This window comes from Diceros bicornis, chromosome 6, assembly GCF_020826845.1.
Source record: "Diceros bicornis minor isolate mBicDic1 chromosome 6, mDicBic1.mat.cur, whole genome shotgun sequence".
In the NCBI taxonomy this organism is placed as follows: Eukaryota; Metazoa; Chordata; class Mammalia; order Perissodactyla; family Rhinocerotidae; genus Diceros; species Diceros bicornis.
In genome coordinates, this window is record NC_080745.1 from 38,999,749 (window position 1) to 39,024,015 (window position 24,267).

At 36.4% G+C, this 24,267-nt stretch overlaps 1 protein-coding gene across 1 annotated transcript in view; it reads left to right on the top strand.

Annotated features, from left to right (window-relative positions):
* Positions 1-24,267, top strand: part of CTNNA3 (catenin alpha 3) — a 1,506,614-nt gene that overhangs the window by 844,944 nt on the left and 637,403 nt on the right. The window lies entirely within an intron of this gene.

Genomic DNA, 24,267 nt, shown 5'->3' on the forward strand with positions numbered 1-24,267 from the left:
AATTCAATTCTTGTTTTAGAATGATTTATTAGTCATGTAGGCTGTTTTATGTTTAGGATGAACAGGAATCGGTTTAGAAACTGGGCATCAGGGGACCTGGGGTTTAGCTCTGATTCACTGTATGGCCTTAGCTCTTAGCTACCTCATCTCCATTGACACATTCAGGAAGAAATTCTCCAGCGTCCAGTGCTAACATTCTATTTTCAGCATGAATTTAGCATAAGTAGCCTCCAGAATTCCTCATATGTGTTTTTGATTTTATTTCAGACTTCCAAGAAATGTTTATAAATAACATCCTTGAGGGAGAAAGACCTTCCAAATTTATATCCTACAAAGTCTTTATCAAAAAAATTTAATAATTTCATTGAGCTTTATAACTTCTCCTGAAAAGTTTGGGGAGATAGTTCATTTTTTGGCATACATTATAATAAAGCAGCTAAATGTTAATTAATTAAAAAGAAAGAAAAGATGGCCAAAAAAGAAAGCACTAAGCCTGCTATAGAAATGAATCTTATTTTTCTGCCAAGTGCTTTATAATTAAAATGAAACTCAGATGGAAAAGAAGCTTAAGCAATAACAATAATATCAACAAAATATTGATTTTTTTTAATATTGCTTTCATGCTGAGAATGATATGGTCATTATTTACCCTATAATATACTTTTTGGGTAGTTTCAGTTTAGAATACAATTTCTCAATCTCGATAAAATTGACTTTTGGGTCAGATAATTCTTTGTTGTAAAGGAATGTCTCGTGCATTGTAGGATATTTAGCAGCATCCTTGGCCCTCACCCACTAGATGCCAGTAGCACCATCCTCCCCCTATTGTGACAAGCCAATTAAGCCAAATATCACTGGTAAGATTACACAGCCCCCCCCCAGTTGAGAACCACTGGTTTAGGAAAACACAAATTGAGACAAAATCATAGAGAGGTTAACTTATTTTATTGCAGGTCAGATGACTAGTCATTAACACAGCTGTTTTTAGGAGCCATGTGTCATACCTCCAGTCCTCCAAATTAACTTTAAGTTCCATCTTCTTTTTTGTGTATATCAGATCACTATGTATATTTTAGTTATTGTGGTCCTCTATTTCAAAACATTGATGCCTTCTCCTGTCTGCCCTACCTTTGTACTGTAGCAAAGAATTTTGTCTGATTTTGTTGCTTTCGGGGTATCCTAAATCCCCACGCCTACCCCACGTTCCCTATCTTTCTTCAAACCAGCCCTAAATATAAAATGATTGCTTTTGTTTAGATCGGGCTGTCATTCAAAGTTTTGCCAAGTGTGACAATTTAGCAGTTCCCTCAAACTTGAATGAGTTGCACTTGAAAGGGAAAATATGCTTTCATAGTGTGATGCTTATTAAATAGTATTAAAGTTTTGATTGAGCATTCCCATGGTGATGACTTCCATAGCACATTACTGCATTAATGCAAATATTTTTGCCTGTCAAACATTAAATATGGAAAAGATCTGCAGTGTCATTTTGTTCACTTCGCTACCACTGAAGCATTCCTTCTCTGTAATGCATGCTGGCCTACTGTTCCCAGTCCAATTTAAACTCTAAGTAATGACTGTGTATTTCCACTTCCTTTGGGAAAGCATTACAAAGTTTAATTTACTGTTTCCTAACCACTTGTAATAGTATTGGTAGTTAATGTTCTAGAATTTTGACAGTGGAACTTTCTGCTGCTATATTTTTCTCTCTTAGAGGTGAAAATTTTTGTATCATCAGCAGGGTTTTCATACATACCATCTTTATTTCCTAAGATTATAGAATGGGTCTAAGATTTTGCCATTTCTTGTCAACTATAATCTTTTCCTCCACCCAGTTGTTTGAATAGGTTTGAGAGCCTTATACTTGATTGCACCTTACACTTCAAAGAGCGTGCTGACACCACTTCTTGATTTTTACAAGATCACTTTGGAAGTAGGCAGGCCAGTATCAGAGCTTTATTTGACAGATGGACTTACGGAGGCTCATAGGAGTTACATAACTTTCCTAAGTCACTAATATTTATATAGCCCTTTAAGAATTAGAGATGATTGATCCATACTCGTTATCTCATCTGCTCCACAACCCTGTGAAGCAAGCAGGACAGGTATTATTAAGATCTCCATTTTTCAGAAGAGAAAACTGAGGCACAGAAAAGTGAAGTGACAGAGCAAATGAGTATTGGCCCTTGATTTAGGTCTTTTGCCTCACATTTCAATGTATTCTTTTTTTTGCATTTCTCTGTCTTGCTTGCATAATTGTTGAAGAGGCTTCACCATGTAGATACTGGAGAACAAAGATTTCCCTGGGATTCACAGAGAGTAGAATTCAATGATTTAGTGACACAATCTCCTGAGAAAATAATTTACTCAACTTGCTTTGTTGTCTGCATACCAAGTATGTAGTATTAGATTCCTTCTCACACTCTGCGTCTTCTTTCCCACTCTCCCTTCCAACCATATTTTAATCTGTGGCCATCTAGAGGCTCCCTTTTGAGGAGATAGCCTCTATATTTGTTTTTCATTAATTCTTACATAATAAAATTTATTCATTTTCTTTTAATTCTTACATTTAATTCTTATACATGTGCATTGTATAATCTCATATGAAAAGACCAATTGGTTTGGGAAATGCTAGTCTCAACAAAGCCAGGAGTCATTCCAAAGCTATCCATACACAGAAAGTGTGACAGTGCCCCTTAGATTTCACGTTTCATAAAATCTCTTACCACGAATGGACAAATGGGTAATTCTGAAGGAATTTGCATCAGAGCTGAAGAGCTGACATTCTGTTTGAAGCTTAGTAGGATCCAGCTTCCTCTCAGCCCACTTAGAAACTGGGTTCATGCAAGTGGTACTGACACTCAGGACCCCGCACTCCCACCAGTTGCTAGCTGCAGTGGCCTTGCACTAGTCTGCTGCTGTGCTGCTGTAGAGAACATTCCCATTTGCCTGTGATTGAATAGCATTCCTTTTGGCTATCAAACACCCAGCAATAAATTTCCATTAAAATTCAAGAGCTCTGAAAAGCCTTCTTTGGGGGAAATAAAAACAAACCAAAGAAAAAAAAAGATACTTTGTACACATCAAAAGAAAAAATCAGATTTAGGTTAAAATCAGTCTTAGAGAAGTAGGAAAAGATGAAATCTTTTAAGAAACCCCTAAGGTTTCTCTTCCAACTACAGACAAACACTCAGTCTTATTTAGCGTGTTAGGTTGCCCCACTAAATGACAGGAACAATACATTGTGTCCTTACTGAATCTTTTAGCGGCTGATATTGGTAAAAGTCCTCATACTACAAGAGCCTGAGGTGATTGAGGCGGGATGTAGTAACCAATCACTTTATTTAGGCCAGGGCACCAGTATCGTTCTGTTTTATTTTTTTCTTTTGAATATAGTTTTCTAGATAAATTCATTTTGAGACCACTTATTCCAGTCTGACTTTTGTAAAGATCAGTAAAGTTATGTTAGATTTCATTTTCTAGAACATATATTCCTATTTGGAATATAAAGATCAGTTTCTGGTTTGGATTCTCAGGCGTATTCTGTGAGGTTGTTGGAATTTAAAGCTACCAAAATCAGGTCTAAGTGAGTTGAAGTAGAGCAGTTCTCTAATGGTGACTTCAGCACATCGATGGTGAAATGAGTCAGGATAACATGCAGTTGCTCCCCAAAGCCTCATTTGGGGGTACAGAAACAGTTTTTCTCTTGTATAATAGACAAACGGGTAATTTCTTCTAAAAAGCCCTCTTATGATATACTTCAAACATACCTTCTGGCACATCAATCAACAAATATGTATCCAAATGCTTTTCTTGAGCCGTGGTGCAAACCGTTTCATCAATGCAATTGCAAAAGTTTAAATAGACACTGAAGATTACCTCTGTGTCACAGACACAGCTTATGTTACATATGTTCCCTGTCCCCAGGAATATTAAGTTTCTTAATATTAATATTATTATTAATATTAATATTAATATAATTATTAATATTAATACTTATATACTTAAGTTAAATTTAAGTATATTTGCAAAGATTAGGGATATGAATAAAAATCCTTCAGTGCTCTTCTGCTTATCTCCTTAACCTCCTCTCTCATCATTCCCTGTGCCTTATCGTTTGCTTTCTAGCCATGCTAAATTGCTTGTATTTCTTTGCACACCAAGCTTTTTCTCACCTTAGTTCCTTTGTTCAGGCCACATGTCCATCTGTCTGGAAGTGTTCCTATTCCCACCCTGTCTCCTACCTTGTCTGGATAATTGCTTAGTGTCCTTTACAACTCAGTCTTCCATAACTCTCCCTTTCTGTATGTTTAATACATTGGATATATATATCACAATCACTGGACTTACCACTAGGACAAATTGTGTCATTCCTTAGCTCTAAACCTTTCAATGGTTCCCCATGTCACTCAAAGGAAAAGCCAAAATCCTTATAATGGCCTAGACGTCTCTGACATTCACCAACTCCACCACCGCCATCTTTGACCTTGTCTCTGACAACACTCTTCTAGAATCAGTTCATTTTTGCTGCATTGCCTCAGGACTTTTGCACTTGCTCTTCCTTTTGTCTGAACCAATCTTGTCTCAAATATCTACATGGCTTGCCCTCTCATTTCCTTCAAGTTATATGTACAGATGACTCACCATCATTTGACTTAGGTTTTTCGACTTTACAATGGTTTGAAAGCGATACCCATTCAGTAGAAACCATACTTTGAATTTTGATCTTTTCCTAGGCTAGCAATATGCACTACAGTACTCTCTCATGAAGCCGGGCAGTAGCGGCGAGCTGCAGTTCCCAGTCAGCCACGCTATCACAAGGGTAAACAATTGATATACTTACAACCATTCTGTACCCATACAACCATTCTGTTTTTCACTTTCAGCACAGTATTCAATAAATTGCGTCAGATATGCAACACTTTATTATAAAATAGGCTTTGCGTCAGATGATTTTGCCCAACTATAGGCTGACGTTAAGTGTTCTGAGCACGTTTAAGGAAGGCTAGGCTAAGCTATGATGTTTGGTAGGTTAGGTGTATTAAATGCATTGTTGACTTATGATAGTTTCAATTTAATGATGGGTTTATCAGGACGTAACCCCATTGTAAGTTGAGGAAGATCTGTGTGTATATATATATACATATAATTTTTGAATCTCCCACTATGAAACAGAGGCTCCATGAGTGCGTTTTATCTGTTTTGTTCCTTTCTGTATCACCAATGCCTAGAAGAGTACGTGTCCCAGAGTAGGCACTCAATTAATATTTATTGAAAGAATGATCAGTTCTATTGTCTCATGTTTAGATTGTTAGTTCTTAGAGGGCAGAAACAGTATATCATTACTAGCCTCTATCGTATCATCTGGCTTATTTATTCAATAAATTGTTAAATTAATTTGTTCAAAATAATTGCTAAACAAGTACTATTTTCCAGGTATCATTCAAGCCACTGGATTTAGGGGAGTTTTCAAAATAGTGTCATTTCTCTCATAGATTTTAATTTTAGTTCAGATGGTCATTGAATATTGAAGGGACAAATGAATGTATCTCAAAGAAGGTTGTGGACTTCAAATAGTGACAAGGTAGATGAGGACATACCAGTCTAGTTTGGGAGATAAAATATAATTCAGGGTATTCTAGATGAATACTTGAACGGAACATAGCTGTCCATCTGTACATACCAATCTACCAGACTCTATTGATGAGTTACACTATTTGCCTTCCTTCCTCCTCTGAATTACCTTTGCTTTACTCCTCTTTTTATTGTGTCATCACCCTACATTGATGGATATAGTGATAGTTATATAAATCTCATTTTTTATTTACTTTAGGATTATTATTAAGAACACTGCTAACTATATTGCAGTATTTTTCTTATGAGGACCCTCAAGAGAAATTTTTCTCAGCTCCCAGTACCATAAATAATTGTGCTTTTGAGAAATTGCTTTATTTTTATTTTATAGATATTAAATATGTAGCTTGTAATTTCCTCCTTTGCATTACTGCTTGAAAATCCTGAGCCAAAAGTCTGACCCAACCCTAGGCAGCAAACAGTGTCGAGTGGCTTGCCGCTTATGTGTGAATCTCAGTCCAGCTTTAACTTTATTGTTCTACATCATTTACACTTTAGCTTATTTTCCCACTTAATTTTAAGCAAAAAAAGTGTGTATTTTTGTATGACCCCTTAATACTTTGCGGGGAAATAAAGGAGATAAAAATATCAATATTCATGGAATAAAATAGATTCTATTCGAGTATAATAAAGTTCCTCAGGCAAAGGTTGTTGAAATGATCACCCCCATTTCATGCCTACAACTACTGCTGACCAACTTTCCTTACTCCGGTCCAGACCCATCTCCAAGCCACAGATTCCTGTTTCCAACTCCTTACAGACACCTCCATTTAAACTTTCTGCAGATACCTTGAATTATTGAACATATTCAAGTCTGAACTCTTTCTCTCCATTCTCATCTTGCACTTACATCAGCATTTTCTCTCTCAGATAATGAAATTACCAACCTCTAAATTACCCAAGCCAGTATCCTGAAAATCATTCATGATTCCTTCCACTCATTCATCCCCCCATAGCCATTAACTCTACCTTCTTGGTGTCTTTCAAATATGTTCCATTCTTTGCATTCCTAACTGCTACTGACTCAGTCTAGGACCTCATGATTTCTCATTTCTGAATCATTAGATGAATCTCTTGGCACTCCTACTTCCATCCTCCTCACTTCCTAGACATCCTTCACAAGGCTACCAGAGTGATCTTTGTAAAACAGAATATTGATCCTGTCACATCGTTACTTAAAACCTTTCAGTGAGTCAAAAACGCCCTCCAGATGAATCCAGAATGGTTAGGAAGATATCCCAGATGCTTCATGACCCAGCCCTTCTTTACTTTCTCCAGTGTCATCTCTCAACACTTGCCCCCCCCCACCACATTCTTTGATAGAGTCATATTTTTATGATACTCTTTGCCACTCAGTTTACATACACTGTTTTGCTGATTCTTTGTTTATCTCCTGCCAAACACAGAAAATTAGCACATACACACACACAAACTTTTTTTCTTGGTCAATTAGAGCATGCTTAATTGAAGCAGGGTCTACTATCTGGGAAAGACATCCTTTTTAACTAAGGCAGTAGCAGTAAGGGAAGTAGCGAACCACAAACAATAGTCTAATGAGATGACTGAACTTCTTTAATATTACAGGCAGATTACCAGGGAGTCATGACTCAAGACACAGCACCAAAAAATTTATTCTGAGAAGCCTTATGTGACCCTTCAGTCTAACTTTGATATCTCTTTCTCATTAATCTCTCTGCATACCCCAGTTGTGATTCTTAGCACAATACACTTATAAGAACCAGTATGCTCTGAACAACTAGAGAACAAGGGACCATATTTTTTCTCTTTTCCCCCTTCCTGGACATGGTAAGTACTCAATAGATATGCTTTGAGTGCCTAATAAATGCAGTGAGGCATCTTGAATGAAGCTGTAAATATGAATTAGTGGAAAGGTTGGTAAAGACGTTCAAAGTCTGGATAATCACATGAACAGAGAGGCATAGATGAGGGAACTAGTAGGTCAGGTAGCAGATGGTTGGGCTCTGTGGTAATTAGTTCTGCAGACTTTCCCTCCTCTTTACCCTTATTGTTCAGGGAACAAGTAATCACAAGTGGCTGGGTAAAGATATTTTGTTATTGTTGTCATTATTATTTATAATCTTATATTGCTTTGTAAGGAAGACAGGCCTTTATCTTATGCTGAATGCAATGACAGGTTGGATTGTATGATTTGAGTAGGAGGAGTTGCGGCAGAATGGATGTAAGGATATCCTTTGTTATAGAAACTTTCAAGGTTAGGGCTGGAAGAAACCTTAGCACAGTGGCTACCTAAAGTGTGGCCCATAGACTAGTCCTGGTTAGTCCATAACAATGACCCCAGTTGATAGGAAGCATTTAGAAATTTTTATAGCCACTTGACAGAGTAATTTTATACCTGTTGAATCGAATAGAAAATTTTGAAATTTGATTTGTGTGTATTCTTTTTTATTTCATTTTTTAGTAATTCATACTTTGCGTATATTTTTTAAAAGCATTGGTTCATGACAGATTGAAAATCAAAAAGAACTAGTTCTTCAGGACACATAGAAAAGTACGCCTTTGGTGCATGTCTTTTTAGTAACCCTTCAAGAATCTGATGAACAAAGTTTCCCATGTAATTTGAGTGTCTGCAGATCCTCATGAAGCTCATATGTGGACTCCAGATGAAGGACTGCTGATATGGCTAAAACTAGTCATTTATAGACAAGAGCACTGAACACTAAAGAAGTGAAATAATCTATCCAAGATCCCATAGCAAATTGAAATCTAACACTTAGTTTCCTTCCACCCAACCAAAATAGCGTCTTCTTCCTGCTTCTAAATGCCCCATTTACACAACTTGCTATCACCAGAATGGGGTTGTGTTTCTGCGTCTTGAGCTTGTGATGCACTATCCTCTGTCATGGGACTTTGGGGAGATTCACCTGCTCTGCCCACTTTCTTAAGATGACATATGCAATATACTTATTACAACATTGTAGCAAAATGAAAAAGTGTGGGCCGACCTGTGCTGCCAATATGACTGTTAACTGTTGACTCCAAAATCCATTCTTGCTGTAACTTATTTACCTCTTATTGAAAGAATCATAACTCTTGGCTAACAATTTTGTTTGTGGAAATTGCGTTTAATTTCATCTAGAGCCTGGTGGTACTACCCAGCAAGTATAGGCGTTGTTAACAAATGAATTTTATTTTGTTTTCATCCGAGTCGCGTGACCATAGCTGATTGTTGCAAAAAAAAAAAAAAAAAAAAAAAAAGACTATGAGAAATGGTGTCTCTGAAGTTTGAAGTCTGTTGGGAAGGAAACTCTGCAGCGTCACAAATGAAAGCATCCCAGGCAGAAAGGGTATCTTTGCCTTTCTTGTCATGCGTGATTGATGCTTTCGCTTTATCGCCCCAGCTCATGTGTCCTAGTATTTTTTTTCTCTCCTGCTGCCACAGTCATAATTAATGATTAAGGTACATAACTAGCATAACACCTGGATATAAATTTTAGGAAGTAGAGTGTGGTGCACACCATTTGACTCCACAGATACTAAGGTGGAATCTGCAGAGCTTCCTTCATTGCATGAGGCTGAGTACTCTCCCCATCTCAGCTGCAATTTTGACAGCCTGCCCACACCTGAACAAGTCAGTCTAACCTCTTTCTCTGTCACTGTTTTTTTGCAGTCCATTTCACAAGCTGGAAGGAATAAGATAAATTAAATTGCAATTATGTGTGTGTGTGTTTTAAAGGTGCTAAATGCAACTTGTATAAATGGCCGTTATTTATGTTAACAGTAAGTAAATCTTTCCATTGTACCAAATGCTTTCTATCAATGATATAGACATGACTGGCTTTATATAAACAATAACTCTGAGATCTTGCACCTGTCTTTGGTCCATTTGGTTTTATATACAGTCAGTTTCTGACCTCTGTGCTTCTAGATTCAAATACCTGGCTGGCTTGGCTTTCCCTTTGTTTAGTTATTCTCTCTCAGATATCCTGGGTCATAGGCACAGGGATTTAAAACTTATTTTCATATTAGCCTGAAGATAATATAATTAGGAAGGCAAACTGTAACCCAAACAGTCAGATAATGGGCATATATGCCATTAAAAATGTTTCAGGCTGGTTTTCTCTTTTGAGTTGTCCACTGCTCTTCACCATGAACATAGACATTTTGAGGTGAACTAAAAGTAAATCTTACTAATTAAGTGGTCAAGAGGCTGGAGGAAGTGAGAAAATAATATAGCTCTCAAATTAATTAAATTCAGATTGCCAATAATTTTAATCATGTTGACAGCTATTTACTTTGCATCATTTTGGCTAAATAAGCAATTTAACATGACATTACCCCGTAGATTCTATTCCTCAGCTTACTCAATTGCCGTAGAAAAAATGAATGTCTCCGTTATTTTCAAGACCTAAAATAGACTTTCCAGCTTCAGGATGAAAATTAAACCAACCCATATTCCTTTCTTTCCCTTCATACTCTAATCCCATGGAACTGACTAAAGAAGCACCAAATGAGCAAAAGAAAATCTGTAACAATGCTGGAAAACAGGGAAGAGTAACATCAATAAAGCAGACACTTGCAGGATTTTATTTTTAAAAAACAGAGCAGATGTATTGGGTTTACTGAGGAGCTGACAAAGCCTTTTTTTTTTTAAGCCTAATATGAGCAAAGTAGGGAAACCCTGAGTGACAAGCAAGTTTCTCCAACAGAAAACTGATGTAACCCCAGGCTTGGGAAATTATAGCACTTTTTAACCCACATTGAGAGGAATGGAGGTATCAGTAAGAACCACACAATAGGACTTCTAGAATTTATCAGAACTCTGCAGAGAGATGTTGAACAAAATTTGCTCTGATGCTTCCTCCTGTTGGTGTCATCAGCATCCTAAATGCAGTTGGACCTTTTCCTACCCACCTCACTCTTGCTTTTTCTTTTTGGAACAAACTTGTCAGGTTCACACCCAGTGCACATACCTGTAAGGAAATCAGCCTTTCTGCTTCTCTCTGTTCCCTGAACACTGCAATTTCATGCCATCAGATGTTGGTGAAGCATAGGGAGCCCATGCCACCCACCAGTATGGGTTGTCTAAACCTGCAAACTTAAATATGGAAAGATAATGAAGTGTCACTAGTCACTGGGGAGAAAAAGAAGAAAGCTGGGAGTCAGAGCACATGTTCCTAATGAAACAAATGAAGTATAGATACTGCAGATAACCAGAAGAGAACTATTTAAAATTCTAATTAGTGTCCTCATTGATATTTGAGAAGTTGTCTTTTTCTTCTTCTTGTTTTCACTCTTTAAAATAGCACATGCTATGTAAAAGGAGCAATAGAGTCATTTTTCTGAAAGGTTACTACGCACCATGCACTGTTCTCTGTTCTTTAGATGCATTAACTTGTTCAGTCCTTGCAACAACCCTATGAAGGATGTGTTACTCTGATCTCTGTGGAGTGAGGAAACTGAGGCATAGGTAATATACCTTGCCCAAGTTTAAACAGGTATTGAGTTGCTAAGCCAAGACTCAAAAGGACCTAAGTCCAGAACCCATGCCCTTAATTATTATACTCTGGAGGGTAGCTATTGTTTTAAAGAAAAAACAAAACAACAAAACAAACAAACAAACAAAAATACCTTAGTAGGAAAAGTAAAAAGCAGAACAGCTACAAATAAAAAGCAGAAGCAAACTCAAGGAATTATCCCATACGTTAGATTCAAGAACAAGGAGCTAGAAAATCTTAGTAAATATTAGAAACATGGAATTTAGACACAAAGATCCAATACATAAAATCTTATAAAAATAAAATGAGTTGATTGAGGAGAAACAATCATCATAGAAAAAAAATATTCCTCTGAGCTAAAGGCTTGAGGCTTTAGACTAAAAAAATTGATAAGAACTGAGTCAGTAATAATAAAAGAAGACTCACACCTAGACATTATTTTGTGAGATTTCGGGATTTCAAAAATAAAGAGAAAACCCTATAAACTTGCTGATAGAATGCAAAAATATTTACAAAGGCAAGAATCAAATTGGCATTGAACTTCTAATCTGACACTCTAAGTCAGACATTGTACTTGGAAAGCACTTGAAATAAGCAGAAAAATGCCCCTATTTTATTCAGATGTCTTTTGATGTTTACCTTGAAATGATGAATATAATAAGGTCCGTATATATTCTGCACTGCCTTCAAGATTCTGTAGTGTATCCTTTGATGATATAGCTGCATTTGCTATATCTAATTGTAGGAATTTAATTATTGAGCAATTGGAAGCTTACATGTATCATTTTCCATCAATGAAGTGATTCTTAATAAACAAGCGTCTAGAAGTTTTGTATCCTAAACTAAAAGAAAAATTTCAAATCCAGTCAAGCCTGGTTTATTAAGGTGTTGCCATTTTATTTTGAGGTCTTACTTTTAGAATGTTGTAATGTGATTGTTTCTTTCATTTTGGGGGGAGCATAACATGGCCTGACATAATTTAGCAACATTTAATGAATCTTTTCTTCTTTTTCCAGTAATTTTTAGCTATATTAACCCTCAAAGTCAAGATTATAATTTCGTTAATGTATATAATTTATCTATATGATGATTCAATGAGCAAAAATCTTTAACAAAGAGATAAGCATGATGAAATACATAAACAAAGGTGGTACAAAATCCGATTAAAGTTATGGTAAATTGATGACAAATTCAGTTTTCAAGTATTTTACATGCTATTTGTTATCAGCTGTGGACATTTAATGCCTCATTACCCGTGGATTAAATCACTAGTTTAGAATCTATCCTCTGCAATAGTAAATGCCCATTACATCCAATTAGAATATGAGCTGATGTGGAAAGAAGTTGAAATAGGAATGGGATTTAGGTTCTAGTCCTGGCTTTGTAAACCAACCACTTGTGGGCCCTTGGGAAAATTATTCAAATATCCAGAAAAAGAAAATAATTGTATTAGATATTAAATGTTCCTCTCAAGCCTAAAATTCTGAGATCTTCAGAATATAGGCTATATGATAGAAGGCTGATCAATCCTAAGAGTTTTTTGAATTTAAATTGCTAATCTTAAAGGACCCTTCTGAAATTTCCTGAACCTAAATTGGAAATAGCATAACTGAGTTGATAATATAGCCCCTGGTCTTGAGATAGTGGTTAAAGTGGGTTAGGGAGAGGAAGGGTAGAAGTGATGGAGAGTTGGTGTGGGTGTGTGGAAGTAAAACGATAATTTATGTTTCCTCTCCCATCTATAATCAAACACCTTGTAGGAGCCAGAGACACTATGTGTTCCTTTCATAGCTATCTGGAGTTTTTCTGTTTTAATAAAAATGTGAGTGGTACTATGGCAAGAAGAGTTTTAAAAATTTTGATACATATCCCAAAAAGCGTTGATAGCATCTCAACTTCCACATCTCATGATGTAATTTTCAACATTTTCCCAAAATTTTATTACTTTAAATAGAAAAGTGGCTTTCTTGTTAAATTCAAAACAGTGAGTCAGAAGTAAGGATGGCTTGGCGCTGCCAGTGTGTGTTTGCAAGTTTGAGAACTCTGTGAGGGCAGAACATTTTATATTCACCTCTGTATCTCCACAGAGATACACAAAGCCTGTAACATCATGGAAGCTCATTAATTTTTTGATGAAATAATGAATGACCAAGGTGAATGGCCAGAATGAGGGACACAACACCGACAATGTCTTTGCGGCAGTGCAAACATAGCTGGCTAGTAGGTGTGCAAAACTGGTTGCTGGAGTCTCTTCAGCCTCTTCCTCTATCCTCTCTGTTGACCAGCTGTGTTCATGACAGGACAGTTTTACCGAGGCCAAGGCTGTACCCTTGCATGTTCTAAAGTTCACATAGATTAGAACAGTGTAGGTCTCTGTTTGTCACAGTCTGGATCCTAATGATGAACATCACTTTAAGAATAATAATAAGTAGCACTGACTGAGCCCATACTAAGTGTTCAGCACTTTTACAACTTTATATGTATTTTTATATGTATTATTTTATTTCATTCTTGGAACAGCCCTAGGAGGGATGTGGTTCTATTATTATCCCCATCTCACAGATAGAAGCTGAGGCACGGCGAGCCTGCTAATTTGCTTCAGGACACTCAGGTGGTAAGTGACAGAGTTGGATTGAAATCCAAATAGTCTGACTCCAGAGTCCTGTATTCTTAAAAATTTCCCTCTGTGCCTGAGGTATCAGCAGAATATACGCAACTGTGAAAAAGTCCTGTCGCCACTCTTGTGGAGGTCAGTGACAAGGAGCATTTTCATTACAAGTTTGATACCTAATTAGAGTTTAACAAGAAAAGCAAAAGAGAGAATGCAAAATTACTTTGATTGGTCCTTTCCATCATTTCAAAAATGCTTTGATTCCACAATAAGTAAATTCACTGCAAGGTAGAATTTGGAGAATTTGAAAGATTTATTTAACTAAATATCTTTATTTAATTGGTATTTCAATTGGTTTCCTCTTTCTTTGGTAATACATAAATCTTAAAAGGAGTAACCTAATGCACTCCAATTTAAATATTAACAATATGATTTCAATAAATGGTCTTTAGCAATTGTACAAAATTAATATGGATTAGATAGATGTTGTAATATCATTATTGCATCATAGTTTTAACCATGATAACTTGATTCATGTTTTTATAACATTTTTTCTGGTGTTAATTTCCAGAAGAATTACAATTAAACTAATGTTTCTCTAGTAACTACTTAAGAATAATTGAATTTGCTATTTGGTACTTTACTTATACTGATAATTGCTTCCTACAAAAGGACATCTCTAATTGTAATCACAGAATACCCTTTCTCTCTTCTTCGAAGAGCTTCTTCCAAGAAATCCATGACCTGTTTAAAAATACAACAAAACAAATAAAAGCATTCTTAACTGAAACTCCTAATAGAAAAGATTTATCATTAGCCATGAATTTATCCACTCAAGTAATCAAATAATATTTGAGAATACTTTATTTAGGTAAACATTTATGTTTTACAGATTGTAAAAACACATATCTTTCAATTTTCTAATTGGCAGTTTGTTGAATAAGAGATTGAGTGCCATGTTTTGTGTGTGTGTGTGTGTGTGGTGTGTGTGTCATTTATAAATGGGGTATTAGAGGCATTCCTCCAGGCAAATATCTCTTCAAGTGTCTTCCACTGTTTGTAAATCTAGTTCACTTTGAACCTGAGGGGCACACTCTCTGGTAAGCAGAATTCCGAAGATGTTCCCTCAAGATTCCCATTCCTGGTTAAAATCAAACCATAATCTAGGTACTGCCGTGAAGGGATTTTGCAGATGTAATTAAGGTTATTAATCCATTGACCTTAAAAAAGGGAGATTTTCCTGGATTATGCCAGTGGGATCAATGTAATAACATAAGCCCTTAAAAGTAGAAGAGGAAGGCGGAAGAGTCAGAGAGATGAGCACAGAAGAGATGAGGCGGAAGAGGAGGTCAGAGAGATTCTAAATGGGAGAGACTCAACCCGTTGTTGAGCCGTTGTAGATATAGGAAGGGGACCATGAACCAAGGAATCTGGATGATCTCTGGAAGCTAAGAATGACCCCTGGCTGACAGCCCCAAGGAAATGGAGACCTCAGCCCTACAGTAGCATGGAACTGACTCCAACCAATAACCTGAATGAGTGTGGAAGTGGATTCTTCCTCCAAGCCTCTAAATATGAGTTCAGGCTGGCCAACCTCTTGATTTGGGCCTTTTGAGTCCCAGAGCAGATGAATTAGCTGGACCTACCCAGAATCCGGACCTATAAAACTATGAGATAATACATTTGTGTTGTTTTTAAGCTGCTAAGTTTGTAGTAATTTGTTATGGCAGCAACAGGAAGCTAATATATACTCCAGAAAAACTGTGGACATAATGCTCTCAGATAGTGGGTCTTAGTAACTCAGGAGCCATTGAAAGAAGAATGTAAAGAATTTTTGGGTAAGAGGAGATCAATACTATGTATTCAAATGTTTCTTTCTCAAAATTCTCCTCAGTTTTCAATATTGGACCAGCTATTTTCTTAAGAAATATCAGAATTTATTTTATTTTCCGTGCATTTTTTTGCCTCCTGCCACCCTTTCCCTACCCTCACTGTCCTGCTGACAACATTTAAGGTCCTCAGCATTCCGTACCTCTAAAGGTTATAATGCTGAGAAAGAATAAACTCTATTTAATTAACTGTATGCTGACAATAACTTAAAGATTAATCCTCTCTTCACCTCTTCAATTCTCTTGTCAGGTCACTGGAGAATACATACTAAAGGGACTGCTATTTAGAGTCCACTGGGAAGGAGTGTGCTCATATCATCCTCCACTGAATGCTCCCCTCCCTCAATTAAAAACAGCAGCCAGAAGAGAGGTGCTGAGCATGAATAAAGCAGTTGAGTGAAGGAATGACAACTTCAGATTTTTTTTGTTTACTTTTTTAATATCATCTGATATCACAAATAACCTACTGTAATGCTGTATTATGAAATATTTTAGACATACAAAATGGCTTTGAGAGTAATGTATGGACATTGCTGTTAGCACCAATCAGCTTAAGAAAGAAACGGTAAGAATAATGGAGGCTCCATTTGTTCCCCTTCCTAATCATTTTTATAATTCTTTTTTTATAGGGGGGCTAGGAAGATTAGCCCTGAGCTAACATCTGTTGTCAATCTTCCTCTTTTTGCTGAGGAAGATTCTCCTTGGGCTAACATCCGTGCCCATCTTCCTCTACTTTATATGTGGGACGCCTGCCACAGCATGGCTTGATGAGCGGTGCGTAGGTCAGCGCCCCGGGATCTGAACCTGCAAACCTCGGGCTGCCAAAGTGAAGTGTGTGAACTTAACCACTACACCACCGGGCCGGCCCATTTTTATTCTTTTTTTCTACTTATATTGAGATACAATTGACATGTAACATCATGTAAGTTTAAGGTATATAAACTGTTGACTTGGTACACTTATATGTTTGGAAAATGATTACCACCATAACTTTAGCTAACACCTCCATCATATCACATAGTTACTATTCTTTTTTGTGATGAGAACATTGAAGATCTACTCTTTTAGATACTTTAAAGTAAATAGTATAGTATTATTAACTAAAATCACATGCTGTAATTAGATCCCCAGAGCTTATTCATCTTGTAACTGAAAGTTTGTAACCTTTGACCACTATCTCCCCATTTCTTACACCCCCCCAGTCCCTGGTAACCACCCCTCTGCTTTCAGTTTCTATGAGTTCAGCTTTTTTAGATTCCACATATAAGTGATATCATACAGTATTTGTCTTTCTCCTGACTTACATCACTTAGCATAATGCCTTCAAGTTCCATGCATGTTATTGCAAATGGAAGGATGACCTTCTTTCTCATGGCCAAATAATATTCAAATATATATGTATATATATAAATATATCTATGATATAATAAATGTATATATGGCATCTTTATTCATTCATTGATAACATTTCAGTTGTTTCAATATCTTGGCCATTGTGAATAATGCTGTAATTAACATGGGCATGTTGATATCTCTTTGAGATCCTGATTTCATTTCCTTGGGATATATATCCAGAAGTCGGATTGCTGGATCATATGGTAGTTCTATTGTTAATTTTTTGAGGAACTTCTACACTGTTTTTTATAGTGACTGCACCAATTTACATTCCCACCAGCAGTGCACAGGGTTCCCTTTTCTCCACATCCTAGCTGACACTTGTCATCTCTTGTCTTTTTGATGATAGCCATTCTAAGAGGCGTGAGGTAGTATCTCATTGTGGTTTTAATTTGCATTTTCCTGATGATTAGTGATGCTGAATGCCTTTTCACACACCTATGTACCATTTATATTTCTTCTTTGGAAAAATGTCTACTCAGTTCCTCTGTCCATTTTTTAATCAGGATGTTTGTGTTTTTGCTATTGAGTTGTATGAGTTTTTAATATATTTTGGATATTAACCCTTTATCTGTGTATATTATCTGCAAATATTTTCTCCCATTCCACAGGTTGCCTTTTCATTTTTCTGATGGTTTCCTTTGCTGTGCAGAAGCTTTTTAGTATGATGTAGTCCCATTTGTTTATTTTTGCTTTTGTTGCCTTTGATTTTTGTGTCAAATCCAAAAAAAAATCATTGCTAAGACCAATGTTAAGGAGCTTACCCTATGTTTTCTTCTAGGAGTTTTATGATTTCAGGTCTTACATTCACATTTTTAATCCATTTTGAGTTGATTTTTGTGTATAATGTGAGATAGGAATCCAGTTTCATTCTATTGCATGGGGCTATCCAGTTTCCATGACAACATTTATTGAGGAGACTATTATTTCTTCATTGTATATTTTTGGATCCTGTGTTATAAATTAATTGACCGTATGTGCCTGGGTTTCTTTCTGAGCTTTCTATTCAGTTCTATTGATCTATGTGTCTATTTTTATGCCAATACCACACTGTTCTGATTACTGTGTATAGCTTTGTAATATAGTTTGATAGCAGGAAGTGTGATGCCTCCAGCTTTGTTCTTTCTCAAGATTGCTTTGACTATTCAGGATCTTTTGTGGTTCCAATAGGTTTTGGGGATTATTTTTTCAATTTCTCTGGAAAATGCCATTGGAATTTTGATAGGGATTGCATTGAATCTGTAGGTTGCTTTGGATAGTTTGACTATTTTAGCAATATTAATATCTCTCCATTTATTTGTGTCTTCAATTTCTTTCATCAATGTCTATAATTTTCAGTGTACAGATCTTTTACCTCATTGGTTATATTTACTCTTAAGTATTTTATTATTTTTGGTAATGTAAATGGATGGTTATCTTAATTTCTCTTTCTGAAAGATTGTTAGTGGGTAAAAATGCAACTGATTTTTGTACATTGATTTTGTATCCTGCAACTTTACTGAATACATTTATTACTTCTAACAATTTTTTTTGGTGGCGTCTTTAGGGTTTTCTATTATAATATCATGTCATCTGCAAATAGAAATAATTTTACTTATTCTTTTCCAATCTGGATACCTTTTATTTCTTTTTCTTGCCTAATTGCTCTAGCTAGGACTTCCACTACTACATTGAATAATTTGGTGAGAGTGGGCATCTGTGTCTTGTTCCTGATCTTAAAGAAAAAGCTTTCAACTTTTCACTGTTGAAGATGATGTTAGTTATGATCTTGTCATAGAGGGCCTTCATTATGTTGAAGTACTTTTCTTCTATACCAAGTTTGTTGAAAGTGTTTATTATGAAAAGATGTTGAATTTTGTCAAATGCTTTTCTCTGCATCTATTGAGATAATCATATCATATTTATCCTTCATTCTGTTAAGGGGATGTATCATAAGGATAGATTTGTGGATGTTGAAACATCTTTGCACCACCGGGATAAATCCCACTTGATTCTGGTGTGTGATCCATTTAATTTATTGTTGAATTTGATTTGCTAATATTTTGTGGAGGATTTTTGCATATATGTTCATCAGGGATATTGGCCTGTTATTTTCTTTTCTTGTAGGATCCTTGTCTGGTTTTTGTATCAGAGTAATGCTGGCCTTGTTTTTAAAATGAATTTGTGTTTGTGTTTCCTCCTCTTCTTTATTTGGAAAAGTTTGAGAAGAGTTGACATTTGTTCTTCTTTAAATGTTTGGTAGAATTCACTAGTAAAGGCTTCTGGTTGGGAGGTTTTTGATTACTAATTCAATCTCCTTACTTTGTTGGGAGGTTTTTGATTACTAATTCAATCTCCTTACTTGTTATTGGTATGTTCAGATTTTCCATTCTTCATGATTCAGTCTTGGTAGGTTGTAGAGTTCTAGGAATTTGTCTATTTCTTCTAGTTTGTCCAATTTGTTGGTGTATAATTATTCATAGTTGTCTCTTATGATCCTTCATATTTCTGTGATATAAGTTGTAATATCTCCTCTTTCATTTCTAATTTTATCTGAGTCCACTTTCTTTTTTTCTTGACAAGTCTAGCTAAGAGTTTGTCATTTTTTTTGTCTTTTCAGAAAAACCAGATCCTAGTTTCATGAATATTTTCTATTGTTCTTTTAGTCTCTATTTCATCTATTTCCATTTTGATCTTTGTTATTTCCTTCCTTCTACTAACTTTGGGCTTACTTTGTTCTTCTTTTTCTAGTTCCTTGAGGTATAAAATTAGGCTGTTTATTTGAGATCTTTCTTTTTTCTCAATATAGGCAATTTAATTATAATTGTCTCAGTATGAGTCTCTTTGGATTCATCTTATTTGAAACTCTCTGGGCTTCCTGGATCTGGATGTCTGTTTCCTTCCCCAGGTTAGGGAAGTTTGCAGCCGTTATTTTTTTGACTAAGCTTTCTGCCCCCTTTCTCTTTCTATTTGCCTTCTGGGACTCTTACAAGGGGTGTAATGAATGGTCTGTTTGATGATGTCCCATAAGTCCCTTAAGCTAGCTTCATTCTTTTACATTCTTTTCTCTTTTTGCCCCTCTGGGTGGATGAATTCCACTGCCCTGTCTTCAAGTTCTCTGACCCGTTCTTCCACATCATCTAGCCTACTGTTGAAACCCTCCACTGAATTCTTCAGTTCAGTTATTGTATTCTTTAGCTCTGTTACTTTTGTTTGGTACTTTCTTATATTTTCTGTCTCTTTGTTGAAATTCTCACTTTGTTCATAGACTGTTCTCCTGACCTCATTGATCATTGTTATTTTGAACTCTCTATCAGCTAAATCCCTTGTCTCTGTCTCATTAAGATCTATTTCTGGAATTTTATCTTGTTCCTTTGTTTGGAACATATTCCTTTGTTTCTTCATTTTCCTTCACTCTTGGTGTTGGTTTCTGTACATTAGATAAAACAGCCACCTCTCCCAGTCTTGACAGCATGGTCTTGTGTAGGAGATGAACTTTGTCAGTCAGCCCAGCCCATGCTCCTGGTTGTCTCTTAATCCTTTGGTTTTCCAAGTTGCTGTCCTTGTTCTTAGTAGCTCCCAGTAGTTGTGAGTGTGCCAGCTCCCAAAGGAGAGGATCATAGTCAGCACTTAGATGCAGGCTAGTTGGAAGCTGGACCCTCAGGCAGCAGCTGAGAATGTATGTAGTTAAGTCCCTTCCAGGGAGAAATTGGTAGGTGGGCATTTCTGCCTGCTCCCTCTATCCTGGGCCTGGGTATACAGCTGTGATGTGTGTGGTGGGAGAGGGGTGCTCCTGCACCCATTAAGAACTTCTTGTTTGTTTGCTACAGTCCTATGGGACTCCTGAATGTAAGCTTCATTGGCTATCAGAGCCAGGTGATATGAAGACCCATCCTTCCAATGGTAGCCACAAAAGCTGGGGTGCAGATGTGTGTACAAGCTCCTTCCAGGGAGACACTGGTGACTTGGGGCAGGCAGGAAGGAGAGGGTGGAGGAGTTTTATGCAGGCTTCCCTGGTCTCCAGGGAGGAGGCAGTCAACCCCTAAATGTATGCCAATTTAGAAGCCTAGCCCTGAGGCATCAGCTTTTGAAGTATGCAAATAGATCCCTTTCAGGGAAAGACTAGGAGATGGGGGTTTTTTGCCTGCACCCTCTGTGCTAGGCCCTGGGATGATAGTTCAGGGAGTACTCATGCCTGTTAACAACTCTTTTTTTGTTTCTTGTAATCTGTGGGTCTCGTGGACGCAAGCCCTGTTGGCTCTCAGAACTAGGTATTTTGGGGGCCCGTCCCTTGGGTGGGAGTCTTAAAAGTGAGGACACTAGAAGTGAGGTCCAAACACTTCATTCATCGGGGAGAAGCTGGGAGTTGGGGATTCCCTCCCAATTGTATGGCACTGTGCTAGGGGTGGGGTTTATGGTATGAGTGTACCTCAGCCTTTCTTACCTGTTTTGATGTGGCTACTTTCTTGTTCACCCAATAGATAAGAGTTGCTCAGTGGGTTTCTAGATTTCTTTCAGAGGGAATTGCTCCATGTGTAGCTATTCATTCAGTGTGTCTGTGGGAGGGTAGGAGTTCAGGAACCTCCTATGTGGATATCTTTAGAGACTGCATCCCTGATCATTTAATATTCTTTCAAATAATTGAATTGCGTTATAGATTTAGAATGTCAGAATACATACACGCAGAATATATGTAATATCTAAGACATAAAAATGCACCATCATCAAATGGCAAACGAATGGCTCATTTAGATAATTCAGCAAGCCAGTTTTCAACCAAGCAGTCGATGTGTTTTTAATGCAGTCAGAATGTCTAATTTGAGAGCCTCACCCACAGAGCTGCATGATAATTTAAATAAATTATACATATATGCTTAATTTTAGTTAGAAAAATGTCTTAGGAGCCCATCCTGATATGTCTATTTTAAAATGATTTTCATTTGTGAAAATGGAAGGAGACTCCCTATCCTAAAGAAACATCCTATGCATTTTGCATATACGACCTATATAATTCCCTTTTCCTTTTTCATTGTCAGTTTTTAATTTCCCTATTAGTTAGTGAAAACATTATTTCTTGGTGAGAAATTGCTAAACTGAGAGTTGCACTGGATGATGTTTATATTCTCTTATTAGGACAAGCCTTTAAAACAATCTGTAAACCTGGTCTCAAGTGTGAGTGTGATTTATGCTCCTATCATTGATCTGACTTGCTAGTGAGTAGACATCAAGTGATATTATTAATTAGTCAATAAAATAGTATATTTTTACTATCTTCTATGGCACTTTGATGGGCAGCTGTGGGACATACAGGCTTCAGGCTTCAGCCGTGGGCATTTACAGTTTTTTTGGAAACTTAAGACATATATCCACGGAAATATAAATAAACAAAACGAGAGTCAACTGAATATAACTGACAAATACTAGTATAAGAAGAAATATAATCAATAGAATATTTAACCCCTGCTACAAAGAAGTGTGGCTTTACAGATTATTAAAAAGAGGTTTTATAAGTATAGAAAATATGAGGAAGTAATCATAGTGAGCTAGCACAGGACAATTAAAGAAAAAGGACTAAACCTTCCTTTTTTTTTTTTTTCCTGCTTGGGTTACTAGACTTTTAGAAAGTGTAATGCAGCCAGGATATCTGGATTTCTGTAAAACATTTGACAAAGTTTCTCACAGTGTACAAATGAACAAAAACAGAAAACTATGGATTTTATGCTTGGATATGTATAGCTAGTCACATTATTAAGTGGATGAATAAGTGTTAGTCAAAGCATAGTGATTAACAAGTTAACACAAAATGGAGGAGGGATGTACAAGACAATATTCTCAGCCCTTCTTTCTTCAACATTGGTTCTTTAAATTACTGCCATGAGTAATCTAGATGAAAGGAAATAAAATTTGCAAATAATCAGAGCTTGGAAGAATACTGAATGTATTAGATGGCTGAATTATGTTCCAAAATATGAGGACAGGCAGGAATATACAAAACTTAACAAGGGCAATTTTATCAGGAATAAATTTAAACTTGTGGTCTTGTAGTAAAGAAACAAAACAAAATCTACCACTCCTTAAAAACCAAAACCAACCATCCAACCAACCAACCAAACTAGAAACCACAGAATAGAGGAGACACCGTTTAGCAGCAGCACAAGTGAAATAGTCTTAAGGATTTTGTTTGACTATAACCTGAATAGGAGTTAATAGTATGATGGTGTCAATAAAACAGCTAGTGTGATCTTAGGCTATGGCATTGTTTCTCAACCTTTTTTCATTATTGTCCTTCTAAGGAGTCCTCTTAGAAATTTTTTTCCTAATCATTTCCCCAATGAAACTTTAATGGCACAGATATACTGTATATCTTTTAATGTACTATATCTATGTCTGTGCTTTATACGTAAAAAGAGTAAGTTTTTTTCACAAGAATCAATTTTTACCCTCTTGTGGGCAATACCACCCTCATTGAGAATGCACAGGCTTTGTTAATAGAGAATACTCTAGAATGAGGGAAGGAAAATTCTATTGTTCTTAGTGTTTAAAATAATGTGTTCACTTCTGAACACACCACATTTTAAGACATGTTTCAAAACTAGATGGTGTTCAAAGAGGAGCAATAAGGATGGCATGACGTGAAGAATTTTTAAAGGGTAGGGAATCGTTATTCTGGGGAAAATGAAACTAAAGCGGTCCTTATACTTATCTTCAAATATATAAGAGGCTGTTATATGACAAAAAGGATCTAATTATTGAGCAATTACTTTAGAAAAACATATTTTGGCTAAATATTATAATAAGTTACTTAGTCCAAAGTATCCAAAGATGAAAAGTGTCATTTCATTAGGAATAATTTTCTTTGTCATTAGATGTACTATATGTACATGACCCTGTGGTGGGGAACATGGTAGAGAAGATTGAAACCCTAAATGGGCAAGATGACCTTAGGATCCCTCTCATTCCTGATTCTGTGATACTGGGCAGTAGGAGATGAACTGAAACTTGAAGGAAAAGACAGATTTAGATATGCTTAGAGGATATAATATCCAAAGTAGACACTCTGGGTTCTTAGACATGGAAATCAGGGTGTACAGACTTGGCTTCTGCTAGCCACTTTGTCCAAAATTCACTGTCTGACCCCAGCAAGTCACCAACATCCTTACCTGCAATATGTTGGATTTAGGTTAGATTACATCTATCTGTTCTAGTTCTAGAAATCTAAGATTCTATGATTCAGTAATCTATGCTAGAAAGATGCTGTTCCTATTGTCCAATCTTCCCATCA